Below are 18274 nucleotides of genomic sequence, written 5' to 3' on the forward strand. Positions count from 1 at the left end.
TAATTCCACTCCCTGGCTGATGCTGGTTTATGAAACATTTGTGAAAAGAAACACTAAACATAAAGCATCACCATTCCTGCAGTAGTATGTGGCCAGCTTCACCCCAGTTTTATTCTCTTCTGAACAGAACCATTAGCACCTTTCAAACTGTATAAAAGTGACTAAAGCAATTGTTTAAAAAAAAGCCAAATTAAGTTTCTAAATAAATTACTACGTTAAATTTAACACAGATCTTTAAAGAAAAAATAAACCAAACAACTTAAACCCTGTTCTAGAAGAGGTTTATTTTGCTATAAGAGCCTGTAACAGGCCAACAGCTAGTTAACAAACATTTAATTCTAGCAGAAGATGATGGTCAATATGTTATTAAAAGCTCTCATCACATTTTGAAGGTGTTCTCTTTCATATGTATGATACAAAGGAAGATTGTTTACACCAAATTACTTCAGACCCCAAAGAAAGTAAGTCTGGTTTACTACTGAATACATACTTTCAATCTCAACAGACTGTCCCAAACAGTAAATATGTTGTGTGTAACCTCATTGGTACTTCTAGTTTTAAAGCAAAGTTTGGGGTTTTTAGCCTAAACAAAACATACAATCACAGAATCATTTAGGTTGGAAAACACCCTTAAGATCATTGAGCCCAACCATTAACCTATCACTACCAAGTCCACCACTATACGGTGTTCCCAAGTGCCACATCTATGAAAAACATCAGAACTTTTTATAGTTTTTTGTGGAACATTTGTTTCACTAGCACATACCTACCGTATGAGCCTGGTGCTTTCTCTTCATAAGTAAAATGAAGTTGTAGCTCCTCTTCTGACATGCGACTGATGAATACTTTCAGCAAACAGCAAATAATAAACAGTGCATTGTGAGCCTGCCAAATAAAGAGGCGACTAGAAAAAAAGCAGAAAGAAACAACAATCAGTAATGCTTAACCTGCAAATGTGCATCAAAATGCACAAGAAAAATATGCGCCAGAGTAGACAAAGGGGTTCCTACAGATGAAGCAAGGAAAAGCCAAAGAGCTCAAGCAGGGAGTCTTCAGCTGATGCTACAGAAAATAAACTGAAAATTTATTTAAAATTAGTATTTTTTGCTTCCTGCAAGAGAACACACCCTCACTCCTAACTAAGTTTGTATTGTTAAAAACACCACAGTTGCCAGAAGTACCACTCTTTGAAGAGCTCACCAGATGGCTCACCCTGCTTCTAAAGGTTTCTAGATACTCAGGACTCAAGCCACCCAGATGTTTGAAAAGTTCCAACAGCTTCAGATATGAAAGCTACTCTGGCTCCCTGAACCTTAGCACTTTTCCCAGTCAAATAGCCTTCAGATGACCATACACACAAATATTTTCCACGCTTTCTGAATGCAAGGGGAATATAGCTTCATTACATTTTCTTGAGTCCCAATAAGCAACTGCCAGGAAGCCCACGCAAGAGCATATAGTCAAGCTCTTGCTTGAAGCTATACATTCGAGGTATTTTTGGATTAAAGCAGCAGGAGCTATCCAGGCAGGAATAACTTCTTTCTCCAGGTACAAGTGAAAAGGTTGAGGGCAGTCCTGGGAGCAAGGGGCATTAAAGAGGAAGTCTTCCTTTTTGAAGCCCCAGATCTGGTGAGAGTTGGACATCTGTCTACGGGTGTGGGGGAACAATTCCAGAAAGCTTCCTGCAAAAACTAGAGAGTGCTACACAGATAACCTCTTGGAGTTTTCTTTCCTACTGCTGAAAGGGGCAAGCAAAACCAATGACAGTTGCATGATACAATTTGAAAGCAATGTCTTTATACAGAAGTTTGTGTTCAATTCCAATTTAAAATATTTCCAAGATAAAATACTGGTTCATACACTGGGATTTAGCTGAAAAGGTCAGGTGATTTTTAAACTGCTCTAAACCAGTAGTAACCAGAAGTTACACTATTTGTACACAAATGTCTTTACGTAACACACAGGATGAACACAAACATGTCATTTCCCCCAGGAATCTATTTACACTTTACACTTCACCTTCTGCGTTTGGAAGAGTACTAGATACTTGTTCTGTTTCAAACAACAATTTAAGAGAATTTTAAGTTTTGGTCTGTAAGTATTTTACTTTGCTAGTTAACAAACTCAAGAGTTAGGAGCAAAAGGAACATTTAAAAAGTGAAATGGTGCGCACAGCTTTTTTCCAGGTACTTACTTCTAACATTCTGCTGAAATTTTAAACTCTTTGGTTCTAGAAAGAAAGACTTTAATCAGTGACCCAAGGTTTCCTGTTTGAGGATTCTTCTCAACTAGATGAGGAAAAAAACCCCTAAACATATGATTATATAGCACGCGTAAATTGCCACTGCTTAATTCAAACAATATATAGAAACTAAATTTCGATGTCTTAAATATTTCTACATAAAGCACAGTATGTCTGTTTTTCTGTAGAGCTACTGTTGTTCTTTTAAGATTCTCCAGTACATGCTTTACTACCCCATAATTGTTTTCTAAACATACTTTTCATCCTAGACTTAAAATATCCCAAATGTGGAGCTCATACGGCTCCTTTCCAAGACTTGTCTACAGCACAATAGTCTCCTGTCAGAAAATCAGGCAGGTTTTCACAACTAGCTTTTACCTTCTTGAAACATCGTTGATCACATTTATATTACCCCTTCCTTTCATCCTCTGATTAATTCTTTCCCCTTACTGATCAGCTTAGAGGGCAGAGGGAAAAAGATGTAGAAGGGATAGAGTTACTTGTTTTAAACCTTTCAGTCATTTCAAGTTCTACAAAACAGTTAACAAAAGAAGTTTCTAAAAGCTTGGGATATGTATAAACACACTGTTTACACTTAAACTTATTAGTAGAATGCATACAAGCAGAGTTAAGTACACTAAAGACATGGATGTGCACTTGAATGCTGTTTCTCAGTTTTTCTGATAAAAGCACATGGAAAAAGATGCCACAATTTCTCACCTAAAGACTTGCAGACTGAGATTGTAGCTTCTTCCAGGAGCTTTAAGTCAGCACTAGGGGAGGGGAAAAAGAATAAAAACAGTTATACAAGCAACTAGGCTCCTGTACTTGAAGTGAAAATGCATTACAAAACAGTAGTAAAATATTTCTATGAAGCACTTAATTTTACCAATCCATTAGCTGGTTTACAGAGATATCACAGAAGCACAGAGTGGTTGAGGTGACAAGGGATGTTTGGAGATCATCTTGTCCAATCTCCCTGCTCAATCGGGCCCACCCAGAACCATTTGCCTAGGGACTACATCCAGGTGGCTTTTGAGTATCTCCACCTCCTCTCCGGGCAACCCATTACAGTGCTTGGTCATCCTAGCATCAGGCAGTACAACATGCATCTGAAGTACAGTGACTATAAAACAAGAAACTAACATTCAAAAGTGAATTGTTTGTCAATGTGAAATTATGGCACTACACCATTTGTATTGCTACTACCTTTGTGGCTTCAATAGTGCCATGCTTAGCTTGATACCACTGAAAATACACATAGAACGGCAACCTACAGAAAGAACTTGATTATTATTATTTTTTTTTTACAAGATCATATGAAATAACATCTTTTTTAAAAGCATAAAGTATCCTCAATGCGACATTTAACCTCAAGCTAAATACCACTTTTGTTTAACTAATGTTATTATACTAATGCAACAATCACATCAGACACACCAATTTTTTTATAGCTTCATTAATTGCCAGTTGGTATGCTTCAAATTAAAACCATCAGCCGAAAAGAACAATAAAGCACTAAAGCAGAACTTGCCAACAACCTCTGAAAGTAAACACCGGCTGTATCAAACACACAAAAAGACATTTATATACTTCTACCAGTACAGAGTAACTAATCCTTGAAAACAAAACAGAAGAATACATGGGAAGTCTATTTTTCCTTAACAGATATGGAGGTGGGTGTGCGTGTGTGTAGACAAATAATAATCAGACATGGTGTCCAACACCACATTAAGCAATATGAAGGTGTCCCAATATTAACACCTAAAAAGGCAACTTGTTCCACTGTTTCATTATCCTCATAGTAAAGTATTTCTCCCTTCCATCTAGTCTGAATCTCCCCTCTTCTAGTTTAAAACTATTCCCCCTTATCCTATCGCTACAGGCCCTGCTGCTCAGGTTAAGGGAGAAAATTGTACAGCCTCTACACAGACTCAATTAATATACATTCTGACCTACAGGAATAGCAGTCCTGAAGTTCCCCAGATTAAGAGCCAGTCCAAAAAAAAATAACAGTTCAATGCTTGCAGATATAACACAGTACGTAATACTGGCTGAACAATTTCAGAGCTCATGTAGCTACATCCTTGTAATTAAAGGTATGAAAATCACCATCTTCAGAATAAATAGGAAAGTAGCAATGCAATGAAACCTGAACAGTAACTAAGCTTATAAAAGTCAGTGGTATGGCTTCTGTTCAAGCACTCCTCTCAAAAATATTGCAAAACTTAATAGTGCCATAATTGGATTGCCAAAGTCGCTGATGCTTCCTAAGCATTAAGTTTTCTAATGAGTAACCTGATTTATACAAAAACATCAGAGAATGAAGACAAATAGGGAGGGCATGGTACTGCATGCACACTCTGTCCCACCTGCTCAACCCCATCTCGGCAACCACCTACAGCTCTGCCAGCCACCTTCTAAAAGGCAGTAGTGGGGGAAACAGTCCTCTTGCTTTCCATTTTTAAATTTAGATGGTAACCTAGTTAGTTTACAGCAGTCCTAAGTACTGTTGCATCAACCTAAGATTAACTGCGGTGCTGTGTAGGAAGCCCCTAGACCAGCTCTGCTGCTGAAAAACTAGTCTGGAGCTGTGCTCTTGGAAGCTGTTGAGTGAGCTGTGCCCAAACTCCTGGGGACTAGAAGAGGGGTTAAGGATATTGGTAGAAAAAGCAGCCAAAAGAATTATTTCAAAAATTTTCAATAGGAAATGCTTCAAGACAGAGATATCAAACAAATTAAGTTTTAAGATGCCTGCAAATTTTGCTGCGTATCAGGCTAATTTACTGTGTAGTGAGCTTAGAGCAGAGAGAGCTCTTCAGTTACAGCTCAATATCCTATGACAACTTCAGATTATGCAGATTGGCTTTTTTTTAATCAAATATCAGCATTCATTCCTCTCAAATTGTTTTGAAACTTAAGTCTCAGAAAGAACAAACTTACACTGTTGACGCAGAAGGCTCGGACACAACTTATACGACCAATGTGATCAAGTTAGGGCCCCTTTATTAAGGGATACACAGCAATTTATACACTAGCACAAAGCACACACATTGCTTCTAGATTGCTAATAGGTTAAAGCTGCTTGTCTATTCACTCTCCTGCACTCTATGATTGGTCACGGCATGGTATACATGCTCCTCACCTACATTCTGTTTCGACATTCTATTTTCTTATTTTTCAGTCCAACTCCTTTATCTCTTTCCCACGTACAGTTCCTTAATAGTCCAACCCTCTTATCTCTCTGCCAGTACACAGTTTCTTTGTCTCCCTTGGCCTTGCATATGTCCTTCACAACAGCTGCAGCTTGTTACAGCTTTGGCCTGCTATTACAACAAAGTTACTTGGTCTGGATTGCTCATAATATGCCCATTGTCTTCTAGCCACTCCGCATTACACTGTCATATATACTTTAAAAACATTAGACTTGGTCTCAAAGGTGATCTCTTGTTTCAGTGCTAAAAACATGCAGAGTAATTAAAAACAAATGGTATAAAGCTAGAACACCCTGCCAGACAACAGAGTTTAAGTCTATGTGAAACAAGAACTTTTTGCACTTCAAAACCCCAAAACAAAACCCCTTTCTAAATTTGTCCAGCTGGCTGCTTGTCATCAGGATGTAATCCTTCCTCAGAGCTGACAGACAGGGTGAACATTGTATTGGAACACCAACTCAGCAGAGACTTCTTAAGTACTGAATAATCTAACACAACATGACCCACCTCCCACTATCCAAAGATGCTGCGGACTTCTGTAATACAGCCTGAATGATCACTGTAATTGCTCCAGGATTTAAACCATAAATGCAGACATTCAGCTTTAAATTACGGTTCATTTTCCCTCTAATGTCTAAGCAGGTAAATACAACATTCTTAGGGGGAGGATGGGGGGTGTTTTCCCTTTGAATTATTAAAAAACACACTAAGTCCTCAAATTTCACAGAGCTGCCTCATTTCTGCATGTTCTCAGGGTCAGAAACAGTAGCAAACCAAGCAAGACCTTCAGATCTTCAGTAAAGCTTTTAACACTTGAGTCATTCTTTTTTCTACCAAAACAAAGTTTAATGCTTAAAAATTAACCAAAGCCCACTCCCCCTTATTCATACAACAAAACACAAAACCAGATTTTGCCATACTCAAGACTAGGCAACAACATCTGCAAAATTTCAGTTCATGCAACAAACACCTAGCAAGGAGGAACTACAGCATAATACCACCCCAACACACACAACAGTGAAACTGTGTTCTTACACTCAACAGAAGTAATACTACTGCTACATCCCCAAGGATGGATTCATGGAGAAATAGTGGGGGGTACAAAAAATAGCAGCCCATTCCCAGGTATCTGGGGCAAAGCTTAGCAGTGGCTTGCTTTCTTTCACTTGGGCAGGAAGGAGAAGTGAGAGACATGGAAAAAAGCTCTCTGCATATTTTTTTGTGCTGTGAAGACAAGAGACATTAACACTTAGGCAAAAAATGCCAGAGCCAAGATTCAAAAGGTGGCACAAAAGAAACACTAAAACCAGCTATGGTATTGACTTTGCTCTACAGTCCCTGTGGAGATGACATTTGGTTAATGTATATAAAAATGGAAACCTAACACTAAAACATCCATCCTTCCATTAATCCACAGAGCAGCACTTATTGTATTCAAACTATTTCTCAGCACTAACAAGAGCAAGCTCCTTCACTGCACTGATCACAAATAATACCTCCCATTCCCTGAAAACCCTCACCTGAGGAACAAGGACTGCCTTGCTGCCAAATATATGTGTATGTGTGCGCACGTTGTATAGATATGTATTTTAGGAGCTTGCTATTTAGGACAGAAGAAAGTCTAAAATGCATTTAAAATTGATCCCCTTCAACATATTACATTTAATTTTAACCAAGTACCTACGGGAGGATCAAGGAGAAAACCTTTCAGAAAAGAAAAGGAAAAAATCCCACACATTTTCCACTCTGCAATTTTATCTACCAAAAACTGGGAAAATAAAACCCACACTTTTTCAGAACTGAAAAGCAGCTTCTGAAAGACATTATTTTCTACAGTACATAAAAATAGAAGAGAGATTCATTAAGGATGTAGGAGTAAAATATCCCCTGGTCTGAGAACTGTTAATACATTCTCAACAAGAAAAAAGCATCAATTTCTAGCAATAAACAAGCAGAAAGGTAAGTAAAGCCTTCTGGCTGCTTGATGGCACTGCTGAGCATCACTAGGAGAAAACCAGTGACATCTAGTAAAGCCTTGGCATGGAGGAGACACCACTTTGGAAGATGTTCATGTGCACATGGCAACAAAACACCAGCTTCAGGCCATGGATCTTTTAAATTCACAATCACAGTGACCTGGGTGAGTTTGTACATGTAATCATATATTTCAACTGGCACTACCTGAACTAAACCACCTGGTTTTAGAAAGCTGTACCTATCACAATCATATTTACCCGTTCTACAATTTTCCAAGCAAAAAGTATCACCTGGTGTAGAGATTCAAACAAGCTGTGAGCACAGGGAGTAAACATGAAGGATTCAAAGAAAAATATACTTAACCACACAGACTTGACTGGCTCATTTAGATCCAAGCAAACATGTGAAGTGCGGGATTGCTTCCCACATACTTTAGGAAAAAATTACAGGCTCCACAGGAATTTCTGCCTCATCCTGTGATCTGGTGGCCAGCATTTTCAAATTCCTTTATAAAAAGTAAAAAATTATTTTATTTGCTTTTCTTCTATGTACACAGCAGGCCCACAGACTTCAAAAAACCTAAAATTAATAGTGAAATCTGCTTCCTGACAACACAGACTTCTTTAAAGAAAATGGTTTTATTTTGTTTTATGTTACAGGTATCAGGACACAAGAGGTTTTACAGTGGCAGTGATTATTGCCTTGTAGCATCTTAACATGGCAAGCAGTAAGAATATTTTGCATACAAATTGTCACTACAAACCCATCTATACACAAGAAGCATCTATGTGATGCCAGGTATCACACACATCGGGGGTAGAAGTAAAGAGTAATCAAGGGTAGCCCCTTCAACAGGAAAGAGGACTACTATGCCTACATCACGTATTAAGAACTCTGTACTAGGAAAGGGAGAGAAGAAATCAAAATTAAGTTCAAACTTGCAAGCTCAAATACTGCCTAGATATACCGCTACATAGAATACCAGAGGTCACCTCTTCCCCGATACAAAAGTTCAATCCCTCAAATCTGTACTATCATACAAATGCCATTTGGGAATTTGATGCACACACCCCCACGCAAACATACGGGAATTCTAACACAAACCAAAATTGCCTCTATATTTCACAAGGAAGAGTGAAAATTATAAGTTCCCTATCACATGTATAAGCAATGATGATTGGAACAGTATTTAGACAATACAAATTCTGTTTTGTCTTGCTGAAATTGCTCTTCTATCATTTCATAACTGATCTTACATCAAGCTTTTTTATTTTGTTGGTAGTTAATCACTTTGTATTTGTAGTTACTGATCATAGTACAAGGAGTTTGTTCATCAGTGAGTTAAGTTTTCTGTAAGAAAGCATATTTTCAGTAGAGGTGGGGAAAAATAGTAAATTAAGCAGTCTATTGCTCAAAAAAATTCTCATAGTTTTCATTGACTACAGATTTTTATTTCTGGCTTCATAGTACCAGAAAACCAGCTTCTGTGGTCAGCTATCCTGACATATATTGTAAAAAAGCATTACTTCCAAAAAGAGGAAGAAAATAAATAAATAAATCCGTGGAGTTACTTTAGAGTGGTTGAATTCAGTTGCCTTACTTTAAATTTAGTAACAATCAGTCCCACAGACTTCAGCAAAACCATAATTAATAAAAGACAGCAAATGTTGCTTCCTGAGAGCAGTCACCTTTGAAGAACATGGTTTTACCTGCTTTTATTTTAAAGGCATCACAATAAGAGGTTTCAAAGTGGCAGTGACTACTGTTAAAATATCTCATTATGGCAAAAGGAAGTATTCTGCATACAAACTGTAATTATAAACATGCCCATACCACAACACCTACCCTTATGATGATAAGAATAAGGCCCAAACCATAGCAGACAACCACCCCCTCTAAAAGAGAGGGGAAAAAAACAGAAGGGAGCAGCTTTCCTGACAGTTTTTTCCTCTAAGTTAAGCTTTTTACTTTGCCATTGAATACAAAACAGAAGAATCAGCCCATTCAGTAAATTCATACCGTGGGAATGCTGACTTTAGTGGACTAGCTGGAGGAAAGACATCAAAGAATAAGAAGCTGAATATAATTTATTGTACCAATTTAAAAATGTACCATATTAAGGCAAAATAAAAATTGCTCATTTTTATATCTTTCCATTAAAGCAGGGGTCCTTAAACCTTTTAAGCAGGGGGCTGGCGCAGATGAAGTGGCAGGCAGTCATCTGCGGCTGCTTGGTTTCCCCCCCAACCCCTGGGCGGGGGGTCTGTAAATACCAGGGGGCGGATTGAGGACCCTGGGGGGCCGTATCTGGCCCGCGGGCCGTAGTTTGAGGACCCCTGCTTTAAAGGCTCATGCACACTATTCTTGAACCAGCGACTCATTAAAAACTCCAGGGAAGGAACAAAGCAGAACAGTAAATATTAAGCACATGATTTTCAGCAAGTTCTGTGTTAGTTAACTCTGGTTTAAGTTTTCCATCAGGAAAGAATTGTAACTAATACTGCTTAGGAGAAGGTTGCATTCTTGGTAGCAACTTGTAGTGACGTGCGGAATTAGACTCTATAACTCGAAAGTTATAAAGTAGGTATGTTTATTGCGCGCAGATGCACGGGGGATCGCTCCTCCACAAGCGTGCATACCCGAAGTGACAAACCATCTCACATTTATACAATGAACAAATGAATATTCAATTAACGCCTATACATATTTGTTACCTAAACCCCGCTTCGTATGTTAATTAGCTTATCAGTCCGTTTCCTGGAATGTGGTGGTCTTGCAGGTTTGTAGGTGATTCATGTTCTTGTGACCATCCGATCTTCTTCAGGTGATTCATGTCCTTGTGACCACCCGATCTTCTTCAGGTGATTGTGACCACCCAATCTTTTCCAGCAAGGAGACTTAGCACTCCCTCCCTCTAGATAGCATTTGAATGTCTCTCATCTTTTCTTATTCTCTTTTAAATAGCCCCTTTGTTAGAGGAAGAAGGGCAGGCGTCTCCCCTTTGTTAGAGGAAGAGGGGCAGGCGTCTCCCCGTCTCCCCTTTGTTAGAGGAAGAGGGGCAGGCGTCTCCCCGTCTCCCCTTTGTTAGAGGAAGAGGGGCAGGCGTCTCCTCAAAACTGTAGTTGTCACCGCACCCATGACTAGTCACCATACCCACATTCCTTAAGCAGACACATACAATCACAATCCATGTCCATTATCCCCATTTCACATTATTTCTCCATATCAGTAGGAGTGTCAAACATAAAAGGTCTGCCTAAACCGAGAGCTAAGACCCCAATGTAAATCTCACAGCTCTTGCTTGTAACAATAACTAAAAATGTCATCCAGAAAAGCTGTATTTTTCCAATAGCCAAACATTATTCAGATTGATAAATCAGCCACTTGAAATGTAGGAAGTGGTAGATTTAAGACATTTTATACTATTTTAATGAGGTCCATGAGTCTATTCTGTGCAACAAATAAGGATCCATGAAGAAAAAAAAAATAAACATGCAGGAGTGGGAATTTAGATCACCAAGTACTTCCTAATGGCTGAAACCAGAAATTCCTCAGTAGCCCAAGGGGATTTCACCTGCTTAGCATCCATAACCTGCTTTATGGAAGATGATGTCACAACACACCTTTTACAGTGAAAAACCTGAGACAACTGACGTACGGAATTAAACATGCCTACTTTATAACTTTTGAGTTACAGAGTCTATTGCGCGCAGATGCACGGGGGATCGCTCCTCCACAAGCGTGCATGCCCGAAGTGACGAACCATCTCACATTTATACAATAAAACAAATGAATATTCAATTAACGCCTATACATATTAGTCACCTAAACCCGCTTACTCTCGCTTTGTATGTTAATTAGCTTATCAGCCCTTTGCCTGGAATGTGGTGGTCTTGCAGGTTTGTAGGTGATTCATGTCCTTGTGACCATCCGATCTTCTCCAGCAAGAAGCCTTAGCACTCCCTTCCTCTAGATAACATTGGAATGTCTCTCATCCTTTTTATAAATAGCCCCTTTATTAGAGGAAGAAGGGCAGGCGTCTCCTCAAAGCTGTGTGCCTATGTGACCAGACACCACACCCATGACCAGTCACCATACCCACATTCCTTGGGCAGACCTATACAATCACAATCGATGTCCATTTTCCCCATTTCACACTATTTCTCCATATCAATCCCCCCTTTTCTATCAAACTAAGTAAATTCTTTTACTTAAGCAGTCTTCCCGAATGATATAAAGCATCATACATAAGCGTTACCCTTTTAAACATTCTCCAAACCCACAAATATAATGGTTAGTATTAAGGAAATTCCTAAACTGATCAATAAGATCACAATGGGGTGTACCACAGCATTAAGAATTCCTGTTGCAGAAGGTGACCAGCCAAAGAGGTGACCAGCCAATGAGAGTATCCCACCAATTATGGTTTCCATCAGGAAATGATTTACATATTCATTACAATTCCGGGAATTCATTTACATATTCCGCTCCTGCACAATGTCCTTGAGGAGTGGTCGCCTGGGGGTCTTCAGGATGAAGATCAGGAGTCTTCCTCCAGTGAACCTTTTTTACCTTCTTGTTTCTGTGCAGACTCTGTTCCTCGATAGACTAATGAGCATGATTCAAATTCCTTGTTTAGGTAGCGTTATATACACAACACAAACTTAGGACCAGATGGCCCTTATAAAGATAACGAATCCAAGGACCTTGTGTCTAGTACATCTGTGGTGCTGACACTAAGGGTCTTGGTGTATTCATCATGTTGACAATAAGGGTCCTTGAACACCTCCCAACTTTGGATAATTATATATAAGCACATCATTTTCTAAAAAAGTAGTATACCATTCATCACTCATTGTACGTAGCTCATTATTCAATCCCCCCTGTTCTAAAAACTATCATTATGCTCTCTGATCATTATGCTTTCTGATCATTCTTCGACAGCACCAAACAGAACATTGAAGTAATAAGGAGTACGTAATTGCCAATCTATTCCCAATACTGTACTCACTTGTTGTACTACTTTGGCACAAAAGTGTGAGTCTCTATTGGAAGAGATTGTTGCCGGAACCCCAAAGCGGGGGATAATTTCATTTAACAATCCCTTCGTTACCTCTCTTGCTTTATTTGTTCAACAAGGAAAGGCCAACCTGAAAACATATCAGACATAACTAATAAATATTGGTACCCCCCTTTTCTTGGGAGTTTGGAAAATCAGCTTGCCACTGTTGTCCTGGATAATTTCCTCTACTAATGTTCCCTAGTTTTATTTTATTTGCTGTATTGGGATTATTGCGTAAACACATTTCATGTTGCCGAGTCACCTGTTTTATTACAGTATACAAGTTTCGCCCTTTCAATTTCTGATTTAGACTTTTATATAAAGTATCAGCTCCCCAATGCGTCTTATTAATAATAGGGCTGTGGTCCATATTAAATTGGATGGTACCACTATACGACCATCCCTTAAATAAGTCCACTTATTTATTTTTATTTTATCATTCATGTCCTGAATTACCTTTAAGTTTTCTTTAGAATAGTTTGGCTCCTGAACTGTACTTACAGTTTGGATTTTATCGACTGGTATTAAGGATAATTCCTCCTTTCCTACCTCCTCTGTTACTCATCTGGCCTCATGGTCGGCCAGGTGGTTTCCAATTTCCAAATCAGTGCCTCAATGGGCCATCTTATGTTCTTCCTTCCTGGATGACCCTCTTATAACAGAGGGGGCCATTCCTCACATCAAGGTCTGGCATGGCATATATTCCCACCGCTCAACGCCTACTGGGTTGCAGCCAGCAGCGGAGCTCAAGATTCTTCTTGGTGGCAAACACAGAGGCCAACCCAGTCTTGCCCTTGACTATGGTAGGAGGCACCTGACCAACCTTATTCCTTGTACTTCGTTGTCAATGCAGAGTTTCATCTGCACATCCCATAACAAGTCACTGTCATGGCAAAACACACAGATTTACATTAGTAGAACTACTACAGAGTGTATTTTATTTCAGTTTTTCTGCCAATATCCCCCACAGCGTTTGAGTGCAAAACGAGTAAGGAGCTCTATCCGCGTTTCCAACCTTGGGTGGCTAAGGCAGCCGGAGAAAAACAAAGTAAAAAACCAGTCACCATACCCACATTCCTTGAGCAGACATATACAATCACAATCGATGTCCATTTTCCCCATTTCACACTATTTCTCCATATCACTTACAGAACAGAATGAATGCATCTAACTTGAACTCAAATTTTGCTGTCTCAAAGGAAAAAGCTCACAACTCAGTGTATGCTACCTTTGAAATAAAGCCAACAAATACTAAAGTTATAGAATAAAACAGAAGAGAAACCAATTTGCATAATGTACAAGAATACTGGATCATCAGTTAGAAGTATAAGAAACAAGGTTCAGCTTGTACATGGACATCTCAGCCCTGCAGTCCTTGGTCTGCACGTGTCCAACTACCGCAGAAGCCAACAGCAATGCTGTTGGCCCTGGACTCATATTTTGGCTTCCCTGCACCTTTAAATGACTTAACAGTCATCCATTTAAACCTTTGTTTCTCAGAGTACAGACTGTTCAAGTCCACGTCTGCCTCTAGTTCCCATCCTCTGCTTGTGCTTTCCAGCTCACGTAAGGAGCAGCTCACTTGCTCCACAAACACCCAAGGGAGAAGAGAAACAAGAGGTAGCTGGAGCCCTGCTGGCAAATTCTTCCACCTTAACCTACAACTCTAGTTCCCACACCAGCATGCTGACTCTGCCTTAAATCTTTATCCTGTTCTCCTAAGACAAGTCACTATTCTCACAGCTTGCAGCCGCTCCCAAAGCCCCTCACTGAACCCATTTCCCCAGAAGTATGAGAGCAACGGGAACAGGTTGCAAGCTAGCTCTTGAACAAACATCTGCATACTTTCCAGACTTCCTGCACTATCCCAGTAGATTAAATTCTATTAAAACAAATCCTCCAAAATAAACAGTGCTTTAAAAGCAAGTTTCAGCGAAATATTTATTGTCTATTTTCAGAGTCAGCATCAAATTCACATTGCCCAAGAACGTGCCCACTTCTGTGGCCAAAGCCGTACTCTCAAGCAACAGGGAGAGTTGCTGGCTAGAATCCCTTGGGAGCTCTCCCCGAATCTCACCGCATAGCTGGCTCCTTCCAAACTGCAGAGAACATTTTTAATTCCACAGCACTTCCTCAAAGTGACAGGAAAAATAAGGCACTAGCAGATTTCTTTTTTTCCTCTAAATGAAATAAACATCAAGCCATTGGGATCTGTCAAAAGGATCCAATTGTTAGCTTGAGCCCTAAATACTTGTAGAGCTAGTTAGTAACTATGTGGACTTTGCAGGCTTTATCATTTGTGAGCTAAATCTTACAGCAATCAAATAAACATGCAGATTTTTCTCTCTCTGTTATATCCCAGGTTTTTTTTCCCCCCTCTCCTAAGAGCATTATATTCACTATACTCTTCTAAAGTGAAAAATCTCAGCATGTTCTACTGATACCTATTGTAGATGACCATACTTAGAAACAACATACAACAGGTATAATAAAACTAACCTAAGTTCCCGATGAAAAGAGTTACCTCAAAACTTGCTGCTCTGCAGTGACTTCATGATGCAGCCTGAGCACCTTGAGCTCCTACAACCTGAACCACAAGCCCAGCTTTAAATAAGACATTTCTAAGGAACTCCAGCCATCAGGTGACAGAGGAAACTAGTCTTTCATTCAGAGTTCATGAATATCCCACAGGTCAAACATCTAAAAAATAATTTAAAAAATTTTTAAATAATAATTTAGTTTCCTGGCATTTTAACAACAGTAACAGATTAACCCCAATGCGTTAACTTAGATGGTTACATGTCACCCATGATCTCCAACACATTTCCAAGACAAATGCTATTAAATAATACTAAGTTAAATTCCAGTCACCACCTTCAATCATTTTTAAACATGCTATTAAATAGCAGATGTGTTTCTTTTAGAAACAACTGCCTTTGCTTTTGATTAAGAGGCACTACTGCCGTGCCTCTAACACTCTACGCTGGTTGAAGCTGTAGAGGTTCAAGTCTTTAGACAACATAACAGGTTGGTCAGTATTTGGAACAATTGCCACAGTATTTAAAAAAAAACACCATCTAATCCTGACTTATCCATTATTTTCCCTAAACTTGACTTTCATTACAGCCCCCGCTGCACAGAGAAGCTGCTCCAGGGGATCCCAAAGTCACTTCAGAAGGCAAGGTTAAACAGATTCTGCTTCCTCATATGCTGAAGTGGGATAGCCACAAGAAACACCACATAATAGGAAATGCCCCTTCACTCCAGAAAAAGTCAGTCCTAATCCCAGCAGTAAATTGCCAGCGAAATCGTATTTTATTTTTTTTTTAAATACACTAAGTAAATGCATGGTTCATTAAAAAAAAGTTACATCTTCTCTTGAAAAGCAATCAATTAATTATTTGCTAAAAAAAAAAATAACATACAGACACAATTTATTACCAAGTCATGTAGTTTAATACACAGTATTATTACCTCTACCAACAACCACCCTTTCCTTCTAAATAAACTGGGAACACCCCCAAAGAGTCATAGCCTGGTCTACAAGTGTCATGCTCTATTAAACCCAACATCTGTTCAGTCCCAGAACTTGGCATCACGATGCAGAAGCAGATGCTTCACAGCAAACACAAGGGAGTTTGTTTTGCACATTAGGACTCGTTCCAATCTCAAATAGACAGGGGCAGATAAATCCCAAGTTTACTGTCCCTTCTATAAGATTTTAATATTAATTATTAACAATGTTTACAAGAACATCATTTTCCCTCTTCAAGTTAAAATCAATTCAGCAATACATACATGCTGTGTCCGAGCTCATAACTAGAGGTACAGTATATGTACTGTTGAACTTGTCAAAAAACTTGTCATGCTCTCTAAGCCTTCTATTTAAATAATTTTAGACAAGTATATAGTTCCATTAAATATTAAATCTCCTACTGGTCTCACAACTTAATTGCCAGTGCTGACATTTTGCTAATCCACCCAGTATAGCCAGCTCCCCTTCCAAAACTATCCTTGCCATGACTGTCTGGCTGAATCTGCAGATGACCTGAATAGTTTGGGTTTTTTAAATGAGTACTGTACAGCGTAAGAATCTGAGACGGTCATGCAGATGATTTTCCCATGCCATCTGAGATCTGGTCTCTAGGTCAGGTCTTTAACACAACCATATGAAAATAAATAGAGCAGCAATATTATTATACATTTGAAAACCTAACAAAATTTCATTTCCATATATAACAGCACTTCGGTTACCTTTATAGTTTGCTGCTTTATGAACTAAAGTAAATGGACATTGTTTTCCTTTCAAGCAAAGCAGCCAATATCACTGTAAAGATGAGAACATGAGATGTAATGCTGCTTATTCAACTATTAGCAAAGCTGCTACACTGAGGTTTTTGGTTGATTCCTATTTGCATCCAAGAACTGTAGGTTTCAGACCATTTTTCACCCATGAGACATTAAAATGTCCCACAAAGTCCTAACATAAAAATTCCCACACAGTTACGAGACTACTGCACTACATATATAATTCTTTACACAACAGAAGACATATTAACAGTAGGTATTATACAGCTCCAGTAGTTGAATTTTACTGTCCATACAATATATTTAAATTCTGTCTACTCATTCATATTATAATAAAAGTCATACCTAAGGATCAAATGCTTTGTGGATTAAGTATCATACAGAACATACCTACACAACTTAACTGGTATCGCACCCATAGATAAAGAACAGTCTTAAAAAAACCAACCACCCTAAGTTACATCTTGTAGATGTATATTCACATGCAGGACCAGAGTTAGTGGTCTAAACCACACCAGTTATTGGTCTAAAGCAGCTGCACAGCCCTCAAGTTTGCTCGTGGAAAATAGTTGTTTAATGTGTTTCATCCTGCTTTACTAGAGCAGGGAAAGCTACAGTGAACCAGAAGCCCTGCTTCTTTTACAATCTTTAAGATCCTCAACTTTCTGCTCCCAGCAAATCAGCTTGTGCAGCTCACTAGCCTGTTTCTGTCACTGTCTCAATGCTCTGTCCTAGCTTATTCCCAAATTCAAGATTTTATTCCTACTAAAATATTCCTGTTTTCCATGCAAGACACAAAATATCTCAAAACGTGTCTAGGCACACTGAAAGGGAGGCAGTCAAACCAAAGACAACAGATCAAGTAAGTCCCAGCTGATCTGAGCAAGTGCTTGCATGTACTGCTTTAATCCTCACCCTTTCTGTACCTCGGCTTGGCTAAGCCTGTACCACGTTTCATCACATCCCAAAAACTGCAAAATATTCATGACATAAGAGACGTTATTTTTGTCCACCAGTAAACAACCACGCAGCAGGACACACAAGAAAATAAAAACATATGCCTAAAGAAAGTGTCACAGAATTGTACAGAACAATTTTCCAAGAGGGAAGTGAATTGGGTACCACACATACCCAAGGGGACTAGAAAAGGACTAACAGACCTTAAACTGTAGAAATGAGCACCGATACTGTAAAACCAAAGAGATTTTATTTCAGCAGCGAAACTACAGTTTCTCTTACCTACATAATCTCCAGTCGCTTTCTGCCCACTTCCAGAAAAGAAGCCAACAAACAGTAAGTAGACCTTACAATTCAAATCAGTTAGCTCTCCAAAGCATGCACTTACATATCTGAAAAGCAAAGTGACAAAGCTCCCTTTGAAAAGATGGCTTTCCAGTTTTCCTGGCATATTGTTTACTCTATTGCACTACTCCAGGAATTGTTTTGATGCTGTTAGTGAGGCTAAAAAAC

The 18274-nt window shown here is 39.0% G+C and overlaps 1 long non-coding RNA gene across 2 annotated transcripts in view; it reads right to left on the reverse strand.

Moving 5' to 3' along the window:
• The window catches only part of LOC119140765, a 46855-nt gene that overhangs the window by 24109 nt on the left and 4472 nt on the right, over positions 1-18274 (reverse strand). For both annotated transcript variants that reach the window (XR_005101701.1, XR_005101700.1), the window contains exons 2-4: positions 2963-3015; positions 2195-2288; positions 771-904 (exon numbers count right to left, since the gene is read on the reverse strand). This is a non-coding gene — a long non-coding RNA (uncharacterized LOC119140765). The remainder of the gene's footprint in view (positions 1-770; positions 905-2194; positions 2289-2962; positions 3016-18274) is intronic.

This window comes from Falco rusticolus, chromosome W (assembly GCF_015220075.1).
Source record: "Falco rusticolus isolate bFalRus1 chromosome W, bFalRus1.pri, whole genome shotgun sequence".
NCBI lineage: Eukaryota > Metazoa > Chordata > Aves > Falconiformes > Falconidae > Falco > Falco rusticolus.